At 49.2% G+C, this 20,895-nt stretch overlaps 1 protein-coding gene and 1 long non-coding RNA gene across 6 annotated transcripts in view; both read right to left on the bottom strand.

Annotated features, from left to right (window-relative positions):
- The window catches only part of CYRIB (CYFIP related Rac1 interactor B), a 123,786-nt gene that overhangs the window by 81,543 nt on the left and 21,348 nt on the right, over window positions 1–20,895 (bottom strand). For 3 of the 5 annotated variants that reach the window (XM_040979295.1, XM_040979299.1, XM_040979294.1), the window contains exon 2: window positions 5,267–5,319. The gene's annotated coding sequence lies outside the window, so the exon portion shown is untranslated. Of the gene's footprint in view, window positions 1–5,266; window positions 5,607–20,895 lie in introns of those variants that run through there. The other 2 variants (XM_040979296.1, XM_040979301.1) reach the window with 2 other exon arrangements.
- Window positions 3,466–5,257, bottom strand: LOC121155861. The gene is made up of 2 exons (XR_005883759.1): window positions 4,948–5,257; window positions 3,466–4,887 (listed from the first exon to the last, which is right to left on the bottom strand). It is a non-coding gene; the product is annotated as an uncharacterized LOC121155861 (long non-coding RNA).

Here is a 20,895-nt window from a genome sequence, read left to right as displayed (position 1 = left end):
CCGAGCAGCACGGTTGATTCATGTTCCTCTTATGGAAAAACTACGTCCCACATTGCAAATAGAGGCAAGGAAACTTAGCTGAACACAGCTCTCTGGGCCCACAAAATACCATCCTCAGGGCCCAGTGCAGTGCCAAGGTTGAACAACCCTTACCTTCAAGAACATCATCTCAATGGTACGGCTGATAAGACACTGAAATAACAGGTCAGTTTCAGGGATCGTAATTCTGTAAGTTTCCATTTTCACTTCAGTCTTCCTGCTAGGTGGATGACTGTGTATTCAATTCTAACAGCATCATAATAACAGCCTTTTCAAGGTGAATAAACTACTTCTGAATTGATTTCTAAATGATGATAAGAAAGAGGGAAGACAGGGAGCCACTGGTCCTATAAAACATTTCATCACGTGGCTGGCCACAGAAAATAACAACAGGAGCGATAAAAAGCACCCCTGGGAACATCTATTTCACTAAGGAAGTCCCTCAAGGTTGCTCTTTTACAGGGAACACAAGCTAGTGTCTCTTGAGCGTGCCTGATGCACACTCAACAGCAGGAACTGTGAAGCTACATCAGAAGAGGTGGACACCACGGGATGGATTCTTTCTTGCCCTGTTTCTAAAGAACACACACAATCCAAGAAACAGCCCCAACTTCACAAAGAATCCTATTGTTGGGCAAATTCACACACACAGAATCCTCCCACGTGGTCTCAAGGGAGGTGCCAGGGATTAGCGGCAGGAGGGAGAACGGCTTGAGATGCCTTCCAGACACCTTGGGATCGCTCAGCGGCAGCAGGGCAGCCACTGTGAATTCACTTCCCCTGCCTGTACACAGCAGCACCCTACACAACCCGCAGAGCTTCTCATCTGCCCCCCCGCTTCCTGGGCAGCAGCCTGCAGTGTCATGCAAGTGTGAGAAGCAACCCAGCTCACGCAAGCCAAATGCTCAATACATGCTGGGTTCCCTCTAGGGGTGAGCAACCCCACTGCACAGTGACTGCCTCTGAAAATGGGAGGTACGCACACGTCCAAGATTCTCCAAGAAAAGGTCTTCTTACCTAATCCTGTGTTTAATGAAAAAAAGTAATGCACGCTTATGTTTAACTCTCCAAAAAATGATAAAAAAAAATATAAAACACAGGACCTACGGTATCCTCCATCCTCCCCCAAATTATATTGTACATCTCAAATGGTATACAATATTCTCCAAAACTTCTTGTTTCTAGTATCTTTCCAGCAATGACCTAGCCATAATCAAGAAAATACAAGAGCACATATGGTCCCCTCTTCTCCATACATGACAGCATACCTCATGTACTTTTTCTACATTTGGCTTTTTAAACTTAATTCTTAGTACAAATGACCTATCATTTTAAACAGGGGCACAGCATCCTGCTCCAAGGTACACCTGTACATTCAATCAATTTCCTACTGACACACATTTAAGTTGCTTACACATCGCAATCAACGTCACTATGAACCTGTATTGAGAGCATTTTCACATATATGTGTAATTACGGGAAAGACAGATCTGTAAGATAAAATCATTGCAGTGAAAATGGAAATGTAGAATCTGGGATACACGCACTTAAACTATCGCCTGACCCCTGAACTGTCTGGCTGACTGGGCCCTACACTGCCCTTCAGATAGGTGGCAGGAAATTCTACTCCCAGCAACTCTGCCTCGAGGGCACCTGTTTCTCTGCCCACACTCACAGAAGGCTGGAGTGCTGTGCTTGGCTTTTAAGCACAGGAGAAGAAAGGACAGACTCTTCTTGTCTCACTGTCTCTTCCTGCCTCTGCGATAGCACACATGACACGACTGCTTCCTGAACATTCCACCCCTGGACGCACAGCCAGGTGTGAGTTTAAAAGAGAACGGCTGCCTGAACCCACAACATATCAGAGCTGGCTCAGACTGGCTCACGAGACCGCTGTGCTAATCCTTTCCCAACTCCGAGTTCAGTGACGTCATGCAGGCGGGTCAACTTTAGTCATGGTAAAAGTATTTACATCACAGGATTCAGCAAACACAGCAAGAGTCTCCTTCCTTTGCCCAGCGAGACATCTGTTAACATCTGTAGCCATGGTGAAAACGGAAACTCTGCCGTCCTTTAAATCGTGTATCCCTGATGCTGCTCTGATCACACATTCTCAGACCGTTAAGGATGTGGGGAGAGCTCAAAGAGCTTCCAGGCCTCACCATCTTCTGCCCATCCCTCAGTCGCTCTTTACATACGCAAGGAGCATACTCTAAGTCTCTTCCCCATTCGTTCATAGTTCCATCTTTTCATCAGTTGTTGCTAATTTTTGATGATTTCCCATAGTGACTGCAAGCTCAAAATCTAGGTCACACTAGACAGTCTGGGGACAAATCCATCCAGCTCCATCATTGACCAACCATATGATGTTCAGCAAGTGGCTTAAGCCACTATAAAGGTACTAATAAAGTCTGAATACCTTCATTGAGAGGATTAAATGAGTTAATACTACTCCAGTACACAGAACTGTCTCGCACATACCATGCACTTAGCAGATGTCACTACTGGCTTCCACTTGATCAATTCTCTCTTTAGCCATGTCCCTTACATTTTAAAGACTAGTTTTTTTTTCACTTGGCTGGCTGCTTTTCAAATCACCTGCCTTCATTTTCTTTACATTTTAATATCTTTAATTCTTACTCATGTTAAATATACTACTGTGTGTTCTTTTGAGATGGTTTCCTGAATCTGTGGTGGACAGTTGAAAATACCTATAAAGTAAGTTTATTTTTGTGATAGGAATTTCTAGGAAACAAGACAGGTTTTATACTCATATTTTAGGCTGAAGAATCTCATATATCATAGGTTAATAAAAATATAGATTCTGGGCCCAGCATGGTAGCCTAGCAGCTAAAGTCCTTGGCTTGCACACGCCCCGGGATCCCATATGGGTGCCAGGTCTAATGCTGCCAGCCCTGCTTCCCATCCAGCTCCCTGTTTGTGGCCTGGGAAAGCAGTCAAGGACAGACCAAAGCCTTGGGACCCTGCACCTGCATGGGAGACCCGGAAGAAGTTCCTGGCCCCTGGCTCCGGATCGGCTCAGCTCCAGCCATAGTGGCTGCTTGGGTAGTAAATCAATGAATCCTCTCTGTCTGAATATCTGACTTTCCAACAAAAATAAATAAATCTTTTTAAAAATACAGATTCTAACATTACCTATGGTGCAAACTCAGGTTTTTACTGTCCTGCTGAGAGCCCACCGCTGCGTATTTCTCTAGGCAGCGGGGCGTGTACAGCTCTTTTCATAACGGAGCTCCTGGCTTCAGATCAGTGAAGCTCTGGCCATGCCGGCCATCTGGTGAGTGAACCAGCAGACGGAAGATCTTTCTCTCTGTCTCTCCTTCTCTGTAAACCTGTCTTTCAAATAAAAATCAATCAATCCTTAAGGGGGAAAAAAACCCACAACTGTTTAGCTTCAATTTCTCCATTTGTTTACACATATTTCCCTTGAGTTCCACTAGACAAGTGTACATTTTAGCCAAGTCTACACTCCAACAAGAGAAGACATACGAAAATCAGCTTAGTTCCACCACTTCACTAGAAGTATTCCATGTCATCAGCTCTAACTACTTACCCGGGCTTGAGTAATATCCATATGAAAACAACCCAGGGGGGCAGACTTTTTTACCTAATGGTTAAAACAGTGGTTAAGATAGCCACGCACCACATCAAAGCACTGGGTTCAATACCTGGCTCCGGTGTCTGACTCCAGCCTCCTACTAACGCACAAGCTGCAGAACAGCTGCTGCTGATTCAGCAGCTACGTTCCTGCCAGCTGGGACTGATGCCCAGCCCCCAGCTGCAGGCTCACCCAGTCCGGGCCAATGCAGGTATTTATGGACTAAACTACCAGTTGAGAGTTTCCCATCTTTCTGTCTCATTCTGTCTCTAAAATGAATTTTTTAAAAATTCTGTATTTTAAAATTTAACTTTTAAAGTCAGCACATAGTATGGAAATTGAAGACTCAAAATTCCCCTTGCAAATCCCACAAAGGTCTCGCAGTAGACTGACGAACCATCTCTCATACTGTCCACCACAAGCAGATTTTCCTTCAGCACTAGAGGTAGGATCTGAGGTTAAAGACCACTTGTAATAGCTGGCTTGGACTTAGAGGCCACATGGTGTGACAATTAAGACCTATAAATATGAGACAGACACTCTTGACACAATACCAAGCCACAGGGACAAAGACCAAGTGAGGAAATAGCACATCCCTGCCTCGCAGTCACACTCATTCCAGAAGCGACTCCCACTGGGCAGAGTGACAGAAGCACTCTTCTGTCTTGGCAAGGATGCTGCACCTGCATGAGTGAGAAGCCTGAGTCTGGATGACAGCAGTCAGAACGGTGCCTACCTCTGGGGCAACACCAACTGCAAGGGGGCAGGAGGGCACTTCCTATAAGAATGGAAAAACTGATTTTCCACACTCAGGGGGTGGTTGGATGAGTGGAAGCTATTAAACATTCGTCAACCTGTGCCATTAAGATCTATGCATTTTACAACACGCACAGCTGGATTTGAACAAAAGTTCAAAGCACGCCTAAGGAAAGAGGCTACACGGCATGCTACTAAGGATCCTGCTGCATGGTGAAGCCTTGCACGAGGCTGACCATTCAAACTGTGGCCCGTGAGGAGACCAGCAAACTGAGGAGACGCAGCAGCAGCACAGGGGGAGGCACTGCTGCTGGCAGAGGGGACCCAGACCCACAGCGCTAGCGGAGCTCCACGGGGGCTCGGGAGTGACACGAGGACCGGTGCGAGGAGCACTGGGGCTCTCACCCATACTGCCCGCCGTGAATACTGACTGCACCTCTTACGAACCGTGCGGCCTTGGCAAGTTCCTTCTCCTCTTTGAACCTCAGCTTCCCAAGACTGTTGGGAAACTCAAGTGAATCCAAGTAACACACTTAGGGCAAGAATGCATACAGGAAGGATTCGATAAATTTTAGCAATTACTATGGAGGACAGGAGGCTGTAGTATCTTTTCCCCTCCAAAATGATGGTTCTTAATGAAATTAATTAATGGACCTGCTAACCCTGTGGTTCTCACTAGGCATTCATGGAGCAGATGAAAGAACACAAATTCATTCTGACTTCAACAGAGGCAGAGAACTGAAACCTGCCTCATGGCCATCACCAACCACTTTCATTTTGCCTCATTCTGAGAAGGCTAAGAACTCAGGCTCAACCAGACAGCCACGGTCAAATCCCAGCTCTGTGACTTACCAACTTGGGAACCCTGTAGAAATGATTCAAATGCCACGTCTCAGTTTCTTTTCCTGTAAAAGAATGACATCAAAGATGAAGCAGTTTGCCACAGTCTTTGGCACAGAGAAAGCCTCCCTCCACCCTCAACCTCAGCTAAAGCTGGCCACTTTTCCCAGACCAGACACTGGGGCTAGGAATCACGGCTTTCCAATTTGTGCAGATCATTGTAATGTCTAAAGGAGCACATTCTTGCTCAGTTAATGCTTACAACGCTCTCCAGCATTATAAATAAAAAGTGCAGCTGCATGGAACTGAAGTAACCTGCTGAAGGTTGCACAGCAAGCAAAAAGCAGAGACCCAAACGAAGCACCTCCGACCGAAGCGGAGTTTGGCCAGACGGCGCTGTCCGAGGGACAGAGGGTATGGTCGGGCTGTCTGATGCTGGGTCTCCCGGTGCAGCAGCAACAGCTGTCGGTCCTTCCAAAACAATGAGCCCAAGCAGAGTTTTAACTGGTTTTAGTCCGTCATACTGCACCCAAATCACTTCCTGTTTCAAGTTTCTGCTTTGCAGAGCGAGCGAAACAAACACGCACGTACGTCACAGCAGCCTCCTCACCCTCAACACATCTCTCCCAACAACAGGGCTTACGAAGCAATGTTTCCATAAAACCCTCATTGAGCAACGCTGCGTGTTTTAAGGCATTCACGGTGAAGAACGCAGCCGAGCCTGCAGCATCCAGCCGCCCTCATCAGGGCAGGGAGAGGAGTAGAATGAATTTTGTCTGGCTTTTATTTTGCTTAAACCTTTAGCTGTGTTAGTTTTTTTCTTTGTTTTTCTGGACACTCGTGGAAGACTTGGGGGCTACATCTCAGGGTGGCAAAGAGCATACGTCAGCACTTTCCACCACTTCCGCTGCACAGTTAGCATAAGTGTGCAGTATGTTCCCTTTGAAACCAAAGTCACAGACCCACTTAGCGGCCAAGGACACAGGAAGTTAGTTTAAGGAGCACCTCCTGGCGCGCATTCATAAACTATGTCTTCAGGTAATGTGCGCATATGCACACACACGCACCATATATACCACACGTGTGCATACCAGGGGCACACAACTGCACACATACCACACCCCACACACACAGGCACGCCACACACAACAGCCTACACTATACATACCACAGCCATCATACATACCACACGTGCACACAACAGACATGCACAGACTCACGACTACAGCACTTCTGAATCCTCTTGCAAGGATGTTGTCTTTCTCTCTCCCTCATTCTTCGACCAGGTTTACAGAACAGAAAATGGGGACAAGCTGTTCATTCGGGGAAAGTGTTAGGGCTGTGGGCCAAATCCTAGAATTTAGCAAAGCATGCTAACTCACTCTCGCAACACCTGCACAGATGGCCTGGGATGGACCATGGCCCTTATAAAAGTAAAGTGGACAGTGTGAAACCCAAGAAAGCTGCTTTTCTCTTCCAAGATACGAGCAGAGGTCCTGGATGAAAGCTCGGCAACCAGACCTCGCCTCCCCTCTGGGTCTCACACCATGGGCTTCATTCACTCCCCTCTCTCCTGCTCAGAGCTGTCGGATACCAGGGGAGTCGCTCTGTTTCTCTGAGCCCCGCAGCCTCCTACACTGAGGACAAGCATTCATTCAGGAGTCAGCCACTGAGCACCTGCTCAATTCTCTAATAGCTGTCTAGCCACCTGGGTGCACACACATGTAATGTCAGCAATGACAGCAGGAGAAGTCACAGTTACAGAACTGGATCCCCAGGAGGTTGGACAGGTGTAAGGCAATCCCAGAAAGGAATGTCCACTGACCCCAGTGGGGTGAACAGTGACAGACGATGCGACCAAGGCTTCCATGAGTGTCCTACGAGTGCTGAAGGCGACACGCTAAGTCAGTAAGCGGCACACACAAAGGCTGGCGGGCTACACTGCAGGTTCACCTGGTCAACAGCCAGGATATGTAGCAGGGTACCTCTGCCAAGGTAACCAAGTCCCTCCCACTCCTCTGGGGTGGGGTCTTCTGCAAGCCCAGCTCCTTTTCTTGTCTAACAGTCCTTTCTCAGCACACCTGCTCCAGGGCACAGGAGGTGTCCCCACCATTCCACAAGGCCTCCCTCTCTGCTTCCCTCCCTTTCTCCCGGGACTGCCAGGACAGTGATGCAGAGGGAAGGGGAGGGCAGAGCAGCTAGCCTCTGTCTGTCACTTGTTTCTGAAACGCACAGGGCTCCACTGCGCCATCAGCCTTTGGAATCTGCCCCTCCTCTTCCACACAGCCAGAGAAATGCTGGGGTTGCCTGCATCACGACCCACCTTTTTGTGACTCTAAGCTATACAAGCAGACCCAAACAGACTACCGCTCTGCAAACAAACACCTGCCCAGGGTCCCTCCCGAAACAGCTGTGTCAGGGGGGCAGACTCAGGGCTCTGTGAAGCCCCCTGCTCAGAGACCACCGAAACTGGGCAGCTGCAGAAGGCAGGACGCCATCCCTGCTTGGCCCTGCAGGACAGCCTCACCTGAGGCAGGTGTGACAATATCTCTTAACCTTGCACATGAACACCAGGCAACCACAAACACCCCTGGACTAATGACTACTCATATGGCCTAAGGATGCTGAAGTTTTTTTCAAGACTCTTGACAAACGCGAAACATAGCAAGGGCAAGACGTTGCTTCAATGGAAGGCTAGGGCCGGCACTGTGTCACAGCACGTGAAGTCTCTACCTACAATGTCAGCATCGTTCAGGAACCAGCTGCCCTACTTCTGATGTGGCTCCCTGCTAACACACCTGGAAAAGCAGTGGACGGCGGCCCAAATACTTAGGCCCTGCATCCATGCGGCAGACCTGGAGGAAGCTCCTAGCTCCTGCCTTCCACCTGGCACAGTCCAGGCAAATTAAACATATAAGAAAAAAAAAAACAAAAACACAAAAGCAGAAATGCTGCTTCCTTTGAGGGAAGCTCTGACAAACCTAAGGGAGGCTTTCCTTCGATTTCCATACCACACTTCTGTGATTTCCTGAGACTTTCAAGGAGAGATTAAAAGTGCCCATTGAGGGCCCGTGGCATGGCCTAGTGGCTAAAGTCCTCGCCTTGAATGCATTGGGATCCCATATGGGTGCCAGTTCTAATCTTGGTGGCCCCGCTTCCCATCCAGCTCCCTGCTTGTGGCCTGGGAAAGCAGGCGAAGATGGCTCAAAGCTGTGGGACCCTGCAGCCATGTGGCAGACCTGGAGGAAACTCCTGGCTCCTGGCTTTGGATCAGCATAGCTCCAGCCACTGGAGTGAATCTTCAGAAGGAAGGTCTTCCTCTCTGTCTCTCCTCCTCTTTGTATATCTGACTTTACAATAAAAATAAATCTTTTTTTAAAAAAAGTGCCTATTGAAGCAAATCTGGTGTTTATTTTGGAAGATTTATCTATTCAAAAGGCAGGTTATGGAGAGGGAAAGACAGGAGGAAGGAGGGCAGGAAGGGGAGTTAAGCGAGATGTTCCATCTGCTGGTTCCCTTCCCCCATGGCCTCAAGGGCCAGGCCAGAACCAACAGCCCAGAACTCCACGTGGGTGAGAGTCCTGCTTCTTCTGAGAGGGAAGACCAGAGAGCTGGATTAGAAGTGGAGCAGCCAGGAATTGAACCTGCACTCACATGGCATGCCAGCATCACAGCTAAACCCGCTACAAAACGCAGACTCCACAGCAAATGCAGTGATAAAGATGGCCAAGATCTGTTGAAGGATTGGATCCATCTTGAATGACAGAGCATTTAAAAAAGCTCATTCTCTATTAGGTGGACTAAGTCTAGAATGAATTTCAAAGAAAAACTGCTTCTCAAACCACATCCTTGCTTTTTAAAAAAAATATCTAATTTTCCCATTTACATAAAATGAATAGATTTTACATTTTTAAGCCAATTTAAAAGCAGAGGAGCTCCTCCCCACCTTTATACCTTTACTGCAACATTACAGATGATTTTTAAAGAATGAACATAAGGGCCCAGCATGGTAGCCTAGCAGCTAAAGTTCTCACTTTACACATACCAGGATCCCATATGGACGCTACTTCTAATCCCGACAGCTTTACTTCCCATCCAGCTCCCTGCTTGTGGACTGGGAAAGCAGTCAAGGACGGCCCAAAGCCTCGGGACCCTGAACCCATGTGGAAGACCCAGAAGAAGCTCCTGGCTTCTGGCTTCGGATCAGCTCAGCTCCAGCCACTGCGGCTCCTCGGGGAGTGAATCAACGGATAGATCTTCCTCTCCGTGTTTTCTCCTCTCTGTATAAACTACTTTACAATTAAAAAAATAAATAAATCTTTAAAAAAGAATACATATAAGCCTTGCATAAAAAGACTCCGGTAGCACTGTGTCCTCTTGGGCTGTTTATGTACTCTGTACATAACGCAAGCACTTCAAAAAGTCTGTGCAAAATGGAATCAAAAAGCCAGCTTGTTGTAGTATAAATTCTTAAAAATCCTTCCCCATCAAAATTAATTTATCTGTTTAATTTTAAGCTTTCTTGAAAGGCGAGAGAGGAGCCAGCACAATGGCTCTATTGGCTAATTTTCCATGTCGGAGCACCAAGCTCCTATCACCTGGGTGCTGTGCTGGCTGCTCCGCTTCCCATCCAGCTCCCTGCTGATGGCCTGGGAAAGCAGCAGAGGACGGCCCAACGCCTTGGGACCCTGCACCACTATGCCCATTTGGGGAGGGACTCAGCAGATGGAAGATCTTTCTGTCTCTCCTTCTCTTTGTAAATCTGCCTTTGCAACATAAATAAGTAAATAAATCTTACAAAGAAAAAGAAAGGCAGAGAGGAGAGAGAGGTCTCCCATCGTCTCGTTCTCCTCCCAAAAGCCAGGTTGGGCCAGGCCAGCGGCAGGAGCAGGGATCTGAGTGTTCCACTGCGGGGGGACCGAGCCACTTCAGCCCCCCAGAGTGAACCCCAGCAGGAAGCTGGAGACAGGCCCAGAGCCAGAACTTGAACTCAGTTCTGCTATGACACGGCAACATCCCAAGTGCCAAACATGCGGCCACACATTTATATCTTAATTCCTTTTCCACAGATCTTAAAGTGCCCACGCATGTATTTTATTAAAAGGAATTATCTTTAGTACAGAAGTCCCTTAAATAGGATCTTGTTTTCTTTAACCAAGCCAGAAGCTTTTATTATGCAAGTCACTGATGTGTGTGATAAACCACAGAGCAAAAACCCTGGCTGCAAATTAAGCACACCTGGAAATGCTGGGTTTGCGACACGGAGAGCAGCATTTTCTAGCCAGTTTCACTCAGTAATTATTCTGACACTTCCCACATCCCACTTCACAGGAAACAAAGGAAAACAGGTGTCCTCCTTATTCCCCTTGGCACAGCAAATTCCTCCACTCAAGTTCGCGGTAGCTCTTGCTGAGAAGCACACGTCAGCGCTACTTCATGCTAGTGACATCGCACGCCTTGTCAGGGTTTACCAACGCTGCTGCCGTGTGCCAGCCTGCACAGCCAGCAGCCCCCGCCCTCTAGGCACACACCCAGCAAGCACTCCCAGCTCACCTCCCTGCGCAGCTGAGCCCGAGATGCACCAGGACAGCGGAACTCATTAGCCAAGAGAAGCCCATGGGAAATCCTATCTGCAAGGGAGGAACTCTCCATAATTAAATAAAGCGCCAATTGTAACAGTACCTAGCAGCGCCTGCTACCCAGAAGACAATAAATGTTAATTAAACAAAAAAGTATCACTCAGATAATTAGTTCTTTTCCTTGGAGAATTCCTCTTGTGCTTTTATTGGCTTGTTTACCACTTGCCGCTTTCTTTACCATGATTCATTCTAACCCTATTAATAATACTATAAGCTTATACCATGGTCCTGTGCAACTACGAGCTCCATGGTATTTCCAACAACCCTTTATCACCTTATTTAATAAAACATTTCCCTAAAATGTGGCTAACATATAGAAAATAGGCAATATACAATAGCCATTTATATATTTATAACAAGTAGTCAGAATTAGTTTTTAAGATTTTTTTTTTACTTGAAAATCAGTTGTGTAGAGAGAGGAGACACACACAGAGAGAATCTTCCATTCATTGGTTCACTCCCAAATGGCCATAATGGCCGGAGCTGAGCTAAAGCCAGGAGCCAGGACCCAGGAGCTTCTTCCCATGTGAGTGCAGGGTCCCAAGCTTTTGGGCTGTCCTTGACTGCTTTGCCAGGCCACAAGCAGGGAGTTGGAAGGGATGTGGGGTAGCTGGGACTCAAATAGGCCTGGGTTTGAGCTGCATCCACATGGGATGGTAGTGTTGCAAGTGGAAGATTAATGTGCTACGTCACCACACCAGCCATTCAGAATTATTTCTAATTCAGAACTCATGATCTTTTTCTATAACAAGCTGAAACCTATTTCTCATTATTAGAAGGACTTAATAATAATAATAAGAATAAGAATAAGAATAATAAGAAATGTTTACCACACTTACAGGACTTTGAAGCACATCAATTATTTTTTATGATTTTATGTGAAGAATCTTTTGGAAGATTTATTCATTTGAAAAGTAGAATCAGAGCGCGAGAGAAAGAGGGAGAAACAGAGAAAGATCTTTTTCTATCCACTGGTTCAACTTTCCAAATGGTTGCAACAGTCAGAGCTAGTCCTGGTAGAAGCCAGGAGCCAGGAGCTTCTTCTTAGTCTCCTACCTTGGTGGTAAGGGCCCAAGCACTGGGGTATTTTCCACTGCTCTCCCATGCACACCAGCACATCAGCACATCAGCAGGGAGCTGCACTGGAGGTGGAAATGCCATGACTCAAACCCAGATGCCAGCCCAGTAAGCAGTCTTAATTTCCTGTGATATAATGCTGGCCTCAAGAGAAAAATATATACTATTTGTCATTGCACAAGTGACTTATTTACTCATTCTGAGAAGGAAGCTACAGGTCAATGCTTAGCTGTTCCCAAAGTCACCTGGAAATGCTAACACTATAATTAGTCACCACTGACTTGGTCGATCTATACTTGCTAGAAAACGCGGGGCATCTGGAACCCCTTACACCAGAGTGACAGAGGCTCCAGGGGGGCTGACGCTGCATGTGGCCACAGGGACCCCCTCCGGGGACAGGACCCAGGCTAAAGAACCGAACACACAGTCTGGAGAAGAAGCACATTCGGAGGCCGTCCCCAGGATGGGGTTTTCCAAAGTAGCCTTTGTTCCTTCCAAAATGTGTGTTAATGTCTGCCAAGGGTCCAGGCCAGAAATGAAGCTGGCACTCTGGGAGGAGGGTGTGGGCTGTCCTTTGATACACATTCCCAGCTGTTGGATTTCCTCATCATAACCAGTGCTCACTGCCTCTGACACTCCGCTTCCCACAGGACAACAGGACGCGCTGCCTGCAGTGATGGTTCTATCTGAGAGTCCAGGGATTCGGTCAGTCACAGGAGCATAGATACGAATGTACATGTTCACACACACATTCCTTAACCAATCAACTCTCAGGGAGACATTTGGCCTAGCCCATCCCAGAGTACCTGGGTGTACATCCAGGCTCCCCTCCCAACTCCAGCTTCCAGTTACCCTGCAACCTAGGAGGCTCCAGGTGACAACGGATCACGTAGCTGGGCTCCTGTCACCAATAAGGGAGATTTCGGATGGAGCCGCGGCTGTGGCTGCTGCAGGCTTTGGGAAGTGAGCCAGTGGATTGGGGGAATCTCTTTATGTTTTTGTCACTCAAAGAAATGAAACAATGCTAATTAAAATATTATATACAGGTATGCATGTATATAATGCCTGGCTTTAGGATTGCAAAAAGTTTATCTGTGCACACAAAGTAGCTGCAACTTTCAATGCGTGTTCGCCATTGAGATTCAGGTCCAACAGTTTGGGATTCTGTCAATATAGCACAGCAAATTCTAGGGTCCACCACCTTGGCCAAGGTTAATTTCAAATACCTTGATGTTCTAATACCCAGATGGTATTAGACTACAGCCTACTAGCACTTCTCTTATTCACCTACTTTCTCTCCCGACAGTATAACCCTGGCCTTAAAGGACACAGGAGCCGAGGGCACGAGAGGACGACAGCCAGCAGCCGCCTCCTCCCAGAACCAGCACCAGGATCCAAGATCCAGGGAGGCTGAAAGGCAGAGACTGGAAAGAGCTCTCACCACTGCTTCAGTGCTCACAATAGTCAGTCCCAAACCAAGGCAGGAGCCAGCAGCCAGAGACTCCAGTCAGGCCTGCAGGGCTGGGAGGAACCCAACCAGCTGAGTTGCTACCACCACCCACTAGGCTCCACAACAGCAGGAAGCTAGCGTCAGGTGTCACAGCCGGGAATCGAACACACCCACGTGGGATGTGGGTGTCTTCACTACCCTCTTAGCTGCTATGCCAAGTGCCCACCCCAAAATAAAAATTTTAAAGTCCTAAATCTGTCATCTGTTTACCAGCAATAATGAAATTGTGTACTTGAATAAGATCTTTTTTAAAGGATGGGGCCAAGGAAGAAAGGAAGGAACTGATCTATGTGAGCAACCAGGTGTGCTGGAACTACAAAACTACCCAAAGCCTGGAAAGCAGACTTTGCCCATGCTTTTTAAACCTGCGACAGAGACAGGAGCTCACTGACGGAAGAGCTGGATAATACAGAACTTACTGCCGGGGCTCCTGCTTCACCTGCTCACCAGCCTCTGCCCCTTGCCAGTCACTTCCCCAGGCAGCCGTGCATGCCCCAGGGTGCCACTGTCCTTGGACGCGTTGCCCAGCACGCCTCCTGCTCTACCCGGGAGGACAAGATCAACAGTCCATGTGGCTTCTGCACTGGACTCTGTGTTCTGCCACCAAGTACACCTGACATCTTCACAGAAATTGTGTGTGGTGAGTAAGGCAACCAACTGGTTGGCACATGCCAGGGAATTTCCTGGCTTTAGCCATGAAAGCGCCAAGTCTCAGGAAATCCCTTAACCAGCATGGTTGATTTCTTCAGTCATGGACACCAACAGTTTCAGGCACCTGTTTGCAACATGCCCTTCTCTGACCATCCTCTGATGAACAGGCCAGGCCACGGTGCCCTTTTTGTGCCCTGTGATGGCACCAGCTCAGCACAGTGTGAAGAACCGTGTACCAAGATAAAGGCAGCCGATGGCTGCACCATCTGACTTCCCAGCATTTGCAAGCACCCAACTGGGGCTAGTAGGACTCAGAAGCCAGAATTTTAATACTACGTAATTAACTTAAACCAAAACAGCCCAGGGTTGGCATTGTGGACAGGTAAAACTGCCACGTATGACACCAGCATCTCACATGGGCACCAGGTAACTTCCCAGCTATACCACTTCCAATCCAACTGCCTGACAATGGCCTCAGAAAAGCACAAAGGATGGCTCCTGCCCCACGAGGGAGACCCAGGAAAAGCTCCAGGCTCCTGGCTTCAGTCTGGCCCAGTCCCAGCCATTGCAACCATATGGGGAATGAACCAGCAGATGCAAGATCTCTGTCTCTCCTTCTCTCTCTATACATATAACACTGACTTTCAAATTAATAACTAAATATTTAAAATAAATAAAGGAACTGAAACAGTCCATACGCCCAGCAGCTGCCACGGTGAGCACCTCAGCCCTTTTATATCAATAGAATTGGGGTCCTCAGTAGCCTCCCCTGTGCACAGGCATGAGACTTAGGGGCCCCCAGAGTTCAGTCCAAATCCTGATTTGGTCATATACTAACTGTAAGACTTGCAGAAGCACTGAAACTAAACTTACATACAAGTGCTAGAAAAAATAAATGATTCAGAATGAACAGCAAATGAACATGTGAGCGCCACCATGGCCAGTTCCCCAGAGCCCCTGTCCTTGTTCAAGTCTCATTCTGAGTTCTATCCTGGCTACCTCACTGCACTGGCCACACCTTGATGAACCTCGTCCCCCGCTCGTCCATCAGAAGGGATCATGGTCACCATGACCTAGGAAATAAACAAGCTTATGTCCAAACTCATCAACGTGTATACACCAAATACATGCAATTTTCTACATTTCGATTACGCCTTGGTAAGGCTGTTTTAAAAAGAACACACTAAACCAACATTATCTATATATCTATATAAGATACCAGATGGGGTGGGCCCCAAGTGAGAGCTACTGTGTCATGTTGCCCTGAGCGTATCTCCAAAGAACCCCAGCGGCAAGAAGGGGGCAGGGAGGTGGGCATGCTGGGCTGTGCCACTGAGTGTGCCCTGTGTGGCATGCAGCCCCATGCAGTTGCAGACACTGTCACTCGCTCCCTCCCACAGGGCACAGCACAGGGAGTCAGGGCAGTTGCACCCTCCCCTGTGGCCTCCAGAACTTCTCCCAGGTCTAAGGAACACATGCCCTCGGCAGGAACCCGCAGGTCCCAGCAGGGACCACACAGAATCACCTGGGGAGCTCTTGACACTGTCTCCCAGAACTGTAGCTCCCGGGGGTGGCAATGTGCAGGCTTGGGACTCAATTCTCCTGGAAGTGCATAAGAGGGTAGCTTGGCAGCCAGAGTCAGCACACAGAGCTGGGGGCAGGACTGGGGCAGGATATCGCACCGCTTTGGGTTTCCCTCACACAGGCTACAGAGAAAACAGCCTGCCGGGACTCAAGTCAAACCTGGGACACAAGCCGTTGTCCCCTCCCCTGACTTGGTAGAGCAACTTTCAGCTACCCGGGACCTCCCAGTCCAATGTCTGCTGGACCAGGCTGGCAGGAGGCTTCCCTCTGGGTCATTAATCCCTGAAGAGCACCCTTAATCCACGACCTAGGCACTGAGGGAAGTCACAGGGGCTGCTGTGAGCCTGCTGCCTTCATGTCGCTGTGCAGGCAGCCAGCTCAGGAGATGGAGTGCCTCAAACACAGTTTTGCGATGCTGGGCACGGCTGAGCGAGTCTCCGGGACCCCTGGGTTTACTCTCCTCTCTATGGTCTATCACATTGTCTCCCTACGCCCCAACCTCACCTGGCCCCAACATCTCTTCCTTTTCCTTACAGCCAGCAGGTCAGCCAGCCAAACAAGACAAAACCTTGCCTTCTATTCCAGGCTCTCACGTGTAGGCGCCCTTCCCCTCCAAGTATTACAGAGCCATGGTTTTGAGCACATCCTCAGAACCTGACAGCTAAGGGGTTGCCACTTACCTGGGCGATGGGGACCAGATCAGCCTCTGTGAGCTCAGCTAAAAAGGAGCAAGTAACATTCACCCCCAAAGGCAAAGGCCATTACAGGAGTTCCACCAAAGGCACAGCGTGGGCGCGATGGTGGGCTGGCACCACGCACTAACAGGGAGGGGGCAGCAGTGCCCTCACCCTCACCCTTGGGGATCCACTTCCAACCCCACAGCCTTTCTATACTACATCCCTGTGATCAAGCGTAATTTGCACATTACAGAGAAAGATGAATATTAACCAATAATCCAACAGAACAATTCCAGTAATATACAACATTCTCAAAAATTTCAAGGGAATGTGTGTTATTAAAAGGACCTTGCATGGATTTCAAACTTGCTGTCCCCAGATAAGCATCATTTAATTCCCCTTTCCACGAACATTTCAAAGTGCCCCGGTATGTTGTAATAAAAGTTATACAAACGTGATCTCTCCCTGTCTCTCAGCTGGCAGGGGGTGGACAGCCACACAGCATGGGCACGCTAGGCCAAAGGCTGACTCACCACCAGGTAGCGTGATGCAGACAGCACGAGATTTCATCACCTACACGGAATACTGAGTAATACAAAACTTGCAAAATGTTTAGTTCTAGAATGTTCCTCTAATGCGTTCACATCAGGGTTGACCTTGGATCACTAAAGAAAGTGACACAGATAAGGGGGCTACTGCTCACCTTCGGGTCAGCACATCCTTCCCCAGATGCTGGCCCCCGCAGCTCCCATGACCACCCCTTTCCTACCAACCCCCTTCTCTTCCTGCAAGCCCCTGACCCAGCTGATGCACTGCCCCTTACCTGGCCTCACTTCTTGGGGTCAGGTCCTCCCTGGTGGCTGACCACGTGGCTGGAGGTATCCCTCATCCTCCCGAGCCTCCAGAAAATAACAATCAACAAGTAACCTGCTTCTGCTCCCCACTGCAGACTTGGTCAACTAGAACCTGACACTTACATACTCTCTAAGACCACAACAGAGATGCTCTAAGAACAAAACAGGCTGGTCCAAGTGAACCAGGGCAAGGCGGAGGGGAAGGCAGTTGAGCCTGAGCTCATACCATGCCCATGGGAGCTCATGTCTCACCTGGGCAGCCCCTGTGCCCGTTCTGGGAACACCCTTGCATTAGAGGGGTCATTCCCTCCTCTTCTTCTCAATGTGCTCCACAACAGCATGTGACCTACAAGATGGCAGTCAAAGCATGGAATCTTCCAGAACAAAATGGATGGTTCAAGAACAGCCACATGACCCTAAGTAACCAATCAAAGCCCTCCCCGGCACAGAAGCCCACAAAGAAAAGAGGGCCTTGACATCTGAACACAGGCTGGCTTTGGTTCAGTTACTGTCATTACAACCCAGAGTACAGATGACCCAGGCACAGAGGGGAACTGAAAGGCTGCCTGCTGGTGGCCACTGAGTCCCACTTCCTGCCTTGGGCTGCTGGCTCCGGCCTCAAGCCTCACTTCCTGCAAACCCAATCACACGCCCCCCCCCCCCACTCTGGGGACCCCCAGCTCCATACTCAACCTAGTCTCAGGCAGTACCATACCACTTCTTGATTCAGAAATTCTCGCAGGCTCCATGCAGTTTCCCTCCACAGTGCCCTACAAATGAACGTGATGGGCCACACTGAGGTCCAGTCCAGCGTCTTCCTACGTCACATACTGGGGACAAGGATGACCCCCGACCCAGCACCCCACACAGGCTGCTCAGGTCAAGGGTGAAGACCCCCCGCACACACACACGGCCTCTTCCCCCAGCATTCACCAAGAAAAGCTTTCCAAAACCCACTTCAGAAAGAAGCTTCTGGTGAAGCAGGACTGCAAGAGAAATTACGGTGGGTATTTTTTTTTTTCTGTTTTATCTGAAAACCAACCAACAACATCAATTTCAGACAAAGCCCTAAGGAGAAGTTCAGGAATAAAGCTCCTGAGCCTCTGAAACCAGCAGACAAGGGCTAAGTGCCTGGGTCCCCTGGACTCACATGGGAACCCAACTCTTAACCATTGTAGCCATTTGGAGAGTGAAACAATGGATGGAAAAATCTCTATCTCTCTCTCTTTCAAACAAATAATTTCCTTTAAATTTTTAGAAAAACACAAAATGGGGCCCGGCGCGGTGGCGCAGTGGTTAAGGACCTCGCCTTGCACACCCGAGATCCCATATGGGCACCGGTTCTATCCTGGCAGCCCCGCTTCCCTTCCAGCTCCCTGCCTGTGGCCCGGAAAAGCAGTCGAGGACGGCCCAAAGCTTTGGGACCCTGCACCCACGTGGGAGACCCGGAAGAAGTTCCTGGCTCCTGGCTTCAGACTGGCACAGTATCGGCTGTTGCGCTCACTTGGGGAGTGAATCATCGCATGGAAGATCTTCCTCTCTGTCTCTCCTCTCTGTATATCCGCCTTTCCAATAAAAAAATAATAAAAATAAATCTTTAAAAAAAAAAACACAAAATGCATCTATCACTACGATGTGCAGTTTTCACTTCAGAAGAGGCCTTGGGGGCCTGTGCAGTAGCCTAATGGTGAAAGTTCTCCCCTTGTATGCATGCGCTAGGGTCCCATATGGACACTAGTTTGTATTCTGGCTGCTCCACTTCCTTTCTAGCTCGCTGCCTGTGGCCTGGGAAAGCAGCGAGGATGGCCCATGGCTTTGGGACCCTGCACCCCTGCGGGAGACCTGGAAGAAGCTCCTGGCTTCTGACTGGCTCAGCTCTGGCCATTGCGCCCACTTGGGGAGTGAACCAATGGATGGAAGAACTTTCTATCTCTCCTTCTCTCTGTAAATCTGCATTTCCAATAAAAATAAATAAATCTTTTTTAAAAAGAAGAATAAGAGACACTGGCCCTGCTTCTCATGGCTTTCCCACCCTACAGCAGTGGAAAGCAAGCCTGTGAAGCAGGATTGCCAACCAGCCACACAGCAGGGCAGGGATGTACACGGGATACCAGCTTCCTGGTTTTTCCTCCCAACATCTACAAACAGCTGCACCTTCATTTTAATGTTCTAACCTGGATCCCACCGTGAAATCCAAGCCACAGAGAGAAGTCTGCAAGCGTCTCCCACTCTTTGCATCGCCTCTCAGCGGCTCGAGGAGGTCTCTGTGGTTCCTGGCAGAGGCCCTGGAACCTTCCAGGCTGACCTCGTGCGGTTCTCGCCCTCTGCACCGCCCACTAGCACCACCAACACTGGCAACCCACACCAGCAGCTGCCAGCGGAGCAGCAGAGAACAGGCTCCACCTCCATGAGGAACGGAGTGGTGGAGGCCGTGTGCAGGGAACCTGCAAGCTGGCGCTGCCCAGTGCAGCTCTGCGTCCATCTCCCCAACACTAAAGAAAAAGCAGCTTGCAAGCTAATTGTGACCTTGATCTATTTATTTGAAAATACAGTGACAAAAAGAAAGGAGAGGGACAAAGAAAGCAGGGTTGCAGATAGAAGGAAGGGTCAGAGATCTGTCATCTGCTGGCTCACTCTCCAAATGGCCATAGCAACCAGGGCTAAGCCAGCCTGAAGCTAAAAGCCAGACTTTCTGGATCTCCCAGGCAGTCGGCAGGGCCCAGTACCTGAGCCATCACCTGCTAACTTCCTGGCTGCTGTAGCAAGCAGTTGGATCAGAAGCAGAGCAGTCAGGACTTGAACCAGCACACACAGGGGTTACAACATCATGGGCGGCAGCTTAACCTGCTGCACCACAACTTTAACCCCTAGTTAGAGGTATTTTTAAAAAGCAGAACTAGGTCTCTATGGACATGAGGAATTTGAACGGGGGAGCAGCCTGCTCCAGAGCTGAACTACGGCCGGGGCTGCACCATTCCCTCCACGACTGCAGATCCCAGGCACACTACCAGCCCTTCTGCTAGTTTCCTGTGGCTGCTGCACATCATCGCAGAGGTGAGAACTCACAGTTCCGGGGAGCACAAGTCTACCAGGAGCTTCCCTTTGCTGAAATCAAGATGGCGGCAGGATGGCCCCCTGCACAGCGACGAGGGCCCGGGAGACGAGCCCTCCCGTGGCCTTCTCCACAGCTGAGGGCTGCCAGCCGCCCGGACCACCGCATCACCACAGCTCTCTCAGATCCTGACCTGCTGCTGCTGTTACGTCCTCTCCTCTGTCTCTGCCCTCCTGCCCGCTGGATGATGCAGGACGCTGGCCCCTGTGCAACTTCCTCATTGACAAAATCCCTAGTACTGTAGAAGATACTGTTCAGTAGCCACAGGGCTCAGGAATTAGGGTACGGACGGCCTGGGGTTAGGCAGACCCAGTGTCCGTCCACCACGCTACTCAATAAAGCCATAAGGACAACATGAGAGCCAGTGCAGCACACAGCCAGCCTGGAGGGCTCAGGCAGGAGGCTTGCCCAGAATCCCTCAACTAGGGGACTCCGTCCTGGGGCACCCCTTCAGCATCAATGACCTCAAAGGCTCCTTCTCACTTTCCCTTAAAAACCAAGGGGCCACAGGATATCCTGGAGAGCTGAGCCAGTGCA

Source organism: Ochotona curzoniae, unplaced genomic scaffold (assembly GCF_017591425.1).
Source record: "Ochotona curzoniae isolate NIBS_2020 unplaced genomic scaffold, NIBS_Ocur_1.0 contig_3190, whole genome shotgun sequence".
Classification (NCBI taxonomy): domain Eukaryota; kingdom Metazoa; phylum Chordata; class Mammalia; order Lagomorpha; family Ochotonidae; genus Ochotona; species Ochotona curzoniae.
Note: the sequence above shows the minus strand (reverse complement) of the source record. Positions and strands in the feature narration are given on the sequence as shown.